The following is a 6000-nucleotide window of genomic DNA, read 5'->3' as shown; positions in this document are numbered from 1 at the left end:
ACAAATAACTTTCAAAAATCTGTTGGATGTTGGTCAACATGGAATTCCTCACATATTCCTAGCTTAGGTGCTTTGGGGGGCCTCACTATATTATGGAATCCTAAGACTATCAAGGCTCAACATCTTCATCAAGGAACTAATTGGAAAATGTTATCCATTCAACACTATGAACATTCATTCTATTTGATTAATGTTTATGGCCCTACCCCTGCATCAGATAAACAAAGTTTATGGCTTACAATTGTTGGTTTCATCTAGTAATCAATAGATGCCAAATTTATTATTGCTGATGACTTTAATGTCATTCTTCATCCTAGGGACAAGTATGAAGGTATTATTCCGCCCCCTTAGAGCTACCCAAGACTTTAATGAATTTGTTGACAATAATGTTTGGTTTGATCTTCCACCATAATTTGGGCCTGTTGTTGGGACTAATAGAAGAGTTCAGTTCTACTAGATTGTAGTAAGATTGGATAGATTTTTGTGTTCAATGTTGGAAATTGGAAAATTATACTATCCAATCAAATATATTACCATATTCAAAATCTAAGATTTCCCTATTCCATTGTCCTTTCTTCCATTCGATTCCCCTCTTACTATTTTTTGTAGGCCATCTTTTACATTTGAAAGTGTATAGTATTGTCATCCCCACTTTTATGACCTCTTAAAAAAATGGTGGAAGGATGCTCTACTAGAGCCATGAGCCAATAGATTTTAGTTTCACAAGAAAATGCAATTTGTCAAAGGGCTTATCAAGATCTAGAATAAACATGTTTTTAAAAATAATTTTGAGGAGAAAAAGGTAGTAGAAGAAAAACTAGTTGAGATTAACAAACATATTTTACTCTATGGTTTAAATGCTGATATGCATTCAAGATAGAAGAATTTGTAGGAGGAGTGGTCTGAAGTATGTAAGCAACAAGAAGAGTATTGGAGAGAAAAAGTCTAGATAATTATGGCTTCAAAAAGGGGATCATAATACTAAGTTTTTTCATGCATCTACCAAACAAAAGAGGGCTAAGAACACAATCTTTCCAATTCATGACCATCTAGGAAATTTGATTTTTGACACTAAGGGTATTCAAATTGAGAGTGTAAGCTTCTTCTCTAATCTACTTTCTCCTCCACCACAGGATCCTCCCTCTCCCCACCTTGTGGATGAGATCTTCGATTCTATTCCTTCTTTGATTATGCAACAAGATAATTTGATTCTTATGGCTCCATTTACTCTTTCTAAGATACATGTTGTAGTCCTTTTCTATGCCTATTGAGAAGGAACTAGGCCCTGATGGGTTTGTTGCATTATATTTTTAAAAATGTTGGGGTGTCGTGTTTTTTGAATTGCTTGAGGTTCTTGAAGAATCCAAGAAAAATGATTCCATTTTGAAGAACTTTAATACCACAAATATTTCTCTCATCCCAACGGTTAATGTTCCCTATTCTTTTGTTGATTTCCATCCTATTTCTTTATGTAACACTATCTATAAGATTATCACAAAGATAATTTATTTGTGACTTAAGCCCATTATTCCAAAAATTATATCGATAAACCAAGGGGGTTTTTGTTCCTAGTTGAGAAACAATTGAGGGAGCTATAATAGCCCATGAGACCCTTCATTCCATCAAAGAGCATAATATTGCAGCCTTTATTGCAAAATTAGATATGATGAAGGTTTACAATAATCTGAATTGGTCTTTTCTTCTTCTAGTCCTTCATCAGTTTGGTTTTTCTTCTAGGTGGTGTAAATGGATTAAAGCTTGCATTTCAAGTGCGCATTTTTCTATTCTCATTAATGGTCCACTAGTAGGTTTCTTTTCATCTTCCCAAGGAGTTTGTCAAGGTGACCCTCTTTCTCCATTCTTGTTTATCATTATGACAAAGGCCTTTAGAAGACTTATTAACACTTTTAATTGAAAAAAGGATGTGGAAAGGTATCAATATTGTGGGTACATCTTTGTCCATATCCCATTCTCTTTTTGCTAATGATGCTTTACTTTTTGGATCATCTACATATCAAGAAGCACAAAGTATGAAGAAATCCATTGACCTATATACACAAGTTTCAAGTCAATATATTAGTGCAACTAACTCTAAAATTTATGTTTTTAATACATGCCAATTGGTTACTCAAAGAATAATTCATCTTCTTTGCTTCCCTATGATCATTTTCATTCTACTTATCTTGGTGTTCCCTCTTTTATGGGATTAAACAAACCCTCTTATTGGAAATCTATGATTAATTGTATCAATAGTAAAATCAGTGCTTGGAAGGTTCATTGGTTATCCCTCTTTTGTAGAATTTTTCTTATAAAAAATTTTCTTTTTACCATTCCTAATTATTACTTCTCCATTCTACAAGCCCCCAAATGTATCATCTCTCAAATTGAAATGTTAATCCACACCTTTCTTTAGTCTGATAATATGAATGGTCATAAGAAAATACCTCTAATTTCTATTCATTCCATGTCAACTTCTTATAAAATAGGAGGTGTCAGACTTCCTTGTTTTACCAATACGAATAGGGTTTTTGGTGCTAAACTTGTTTGGCAAATGCATGAAAAATGCTCTTCCAAATGGTGTCACCTTTTACAAGAGAAATATTTAAATAACTAGGAACCTTCTACATTTATTACTATGCTAGACCCATTAAAGTGGTTTGTCATTTGGGATTTCATGATGTCTTCTTGAGAAGTTATTACTTCATTCATATCATGGAAAGTGAACAACAGGGATAGTGTCAATGTTTGGTTTGATTCATGGAATGGATACCCCCTTGCCTTGCCACTACAGATTATTTAAAGGATTTCTCAAACATAGTTATTCAAGCTTAGGGGCCATATTTATCTAATTATTTCCTAGCTATTCATAGATTCACAAGGCTAGTAATTTGGCAAGACCCCTCAATTCTTCCTATATCCCACAATCAACATACTTCATTCAAAAAAGTACTGGATGAAAGGAATGTTTCTATGTCTAATCAACTAGATTGCCTCTTTTAGGTTCTAGCTAATGATGGTAAATACTCTATTAAACTAGGATTCTTAGCTTTTCAACACAGCTAGTTTAATCAAACCACATATCATGCTTTTAAATTCTACTAGAATAGCTCAATTCTACCAAAAGTAGGATGTTTTCCATGGCTTCCATTAAAGAATCAAATTTTAACTAGTGATCTTCATAGATTGAAATTTGTTTATCCCTTTAACTATGTGTTTTATATGTAAGTTATAGAAACAAAAAAATAGCTTCCTCATAAACTACCCTTTTGCCCAAGATTGTTGGTATTTTGTCCTTAATAAGCTTAATTTCCATATGCCATTACCTAATTCTCTAGATGGGATTTATTGCAAGCATGGCCAATATTACACTCTAAATTAATGTTTTCATGTCTTTTGAAGTGCATGTCTACATCTGTAGTGTGCAAAATTTGGTGGGAAAGAAATGAGACTTTTTAGACAGATGTAATTTCCAATCCCTTAATTTTTTTGATGGATTAGAGAGATCAATAGTTGAGCTTGTTAATGCTTCAATAAGTAAATATAAGGGTAGTCATGTTTTTTCTCCTTGGGATGGCTATTTTATTCATTGGTGGAAGGGTTTACTTTTTCCTCATCTTCTTGCTCCTTCATGTCCATCTAACATTCCTCTTATCCGAGCACAAACCAAGCAGATTTCTCCAACTGAGGGTTATTTCAAACTCAATTTTGATGGGGCCTCTAGAGAAAATCTAGGAAACTCTAGCTATGGCATAGTCATTAGAGATTTTAAAGGTCATTTGATTGCAAAAAAATCATCTTCTTTCCCTCAGTGTACTAATAAAAAACTTGATGCCTTGGCCTTACTTTTTGTTTTGGAACTTGAAAAATCACTTTCTATATCTAAGTTTCATGTTGAAGGGGATTCATCCATTATTATTAATGTGTGCATTAAACACCATGTATATAATCAGTCCATTCAATATATATTACATCAAGTATGGTCTATTCTTAATTCAATCTCTAACAGTTATATCATCCATACTTATAGAGAAGGCAATCTTTTAGCTGATTGTCTAGCTAATTTGGGTACTAACAGGGTTTATATTAACTCTTTTCTTTCCCCACTTAACCTTCTTGATCTCCCCAACTTGGCTAATATTATTACAAAAGAATATGTATAGAATAAGTTTGAGTCCTCATATTTTATTTGATAGTAAATAATAGCTTCTCTGTGATTTCACATGTTTTTTCTTTTATGGATCTCACTTGTTCTTTTGAGATATTGTATGCTAGTTAGGGTCTTGGATTACACTTGCATCAATTGGCTTTCTAATATCATGGTCTCAATTAGAGTTTTGGATGTAGATCGGTGATGGTAATTTTTATGATAATTTTTTGTTGGGCTCTTTCTTTTGTCTCTAGCACCAAATAATGAATTGTATTCATACAAGTTTTGGGTTCTTTGTAATCACTATATTCTCAATTTGGGAATTTCTAGGACACGATCCATTAGTGTTGGTAGATACTATTTCTTGATGCAATATTTCTTCTTTTGCATCTTGTTTGTATCAGGAAATGACCAAAGTTTTTCTTTTCTAGTTCTTTTCTTCGGGAGCTATTTTGAACTAGTTATTATATATATATTGGTAAGAGGCCGAAGCCAAGATTGATTATTATTATGTTGTGATTAATTACTCTTAGTATTTATTAAGCTTGAGTAGACTCAAACCCAAGATCTCCCAAATAAGAGGCTCACAATTTATCATTGTGTTGTAGGCCCATGCCTTATATAAATATATTTTTTGCCAATAATAATAATAATAAGTAATTGTACATTAATTAATAAAATTAAAATAATATTTTTGTGTGAGAAATATGATATTTAATTTAAAAGAAAGGATATTTATTTATTTTATAATAAAAATATAAATCTATTTTAAAAGAAAAGTTACTGGTTACAAATTTAGATTTTGAAGTAAAAGATTTTTTTCAAAGGTTGGAAGTAAAGTCTACAATTGGGTTTTCTTATTCTTTTCAACAAATAAACTTGGTGTTTGAAGTTAGGGGTTTTTTAAATCTCTTTCCAATTTCTATTGGAAAGATTATATTCTTTATTTTTTCTTGATTATGAATAAATTTGTTTGTAGTTACTTGTGTGTCAATTTGAAGATTTCAAGCATGAAATTTTGTTATAACTTTTATTTACTATATTTTATAAAAAATATAAAGATACTTTTAGACACCCATACAAAAATCATATAAAATTGTTTTGTACAGACATTGTCAAATATTGACTATCATGCTAAAACTAGACCTATTTGAGCTTGATTTTTTTATTAGAGACACATGAACACTCACTTATAACTTTTGTAAAATATATATTTAGGAAAATATCTTCTTTGTGATTTTAAAAAAGTCTATTATGAACAATTTTCTTGATTTCCATGAAGATCCAATACTTAAAAAAAAAGTTGTGCTCTTTCTTCTAAATTGGTAACCTTCAAATCTGAATAGTGATGCTAGGAAGATTTATATTCTATACCATTCAAATGAACTTTTCTTTAGGACTCACAATAATGAAAAATGTGTGAAATTAAATTGTCTCTCCATAAATATAGGTTGTATATTTGTATCATCCCATATTAAATTATATCATTTAACTTACCATTTAATTTACATAGAGAAAATGCATAAAATCTCATTGTTATGAACTTTGAAAATATTTTATCTTTAATGTTAAATATTATTGCTTTTCAAATTAAAATAATTAATTCTAAACTTATTATTTAATTAACATACTAATCCAAATCATTTGATGGAACCTTGTATTATTTAATTTTTGTTTATTTGAGGTTTTGTGGTAATTTTTTTGTCATGGGTTTTTGAAAATTTAATGTGATTTGTTATTTTGTGATGACTTTTATGTGAACTATTTAGCTAGTCAAACTAGGATGTGCACCTAAGGTGTATTTTAAGATTTCTTTTATGATGGTTATTTGACTAGATGTTAGATGTGCTTTA

Source organism: Cupressus sempervirens, chromosome 2 (assembly GCF_028749045.1).
Source record: "Cupressus sempervirens isolate cs-2001-9-10 chromosome 2, ASM2874904v1, whole genome shotgun sequence".
NCBI lineage: Eukaryota > Viridiplantae > Streptophyta > Pinopsida > Cupressales > Cupressaceae > Cupressus > Cupressus sempervirens.
This window is presented reverse-complemented; position numbering follows the sequence as displayed.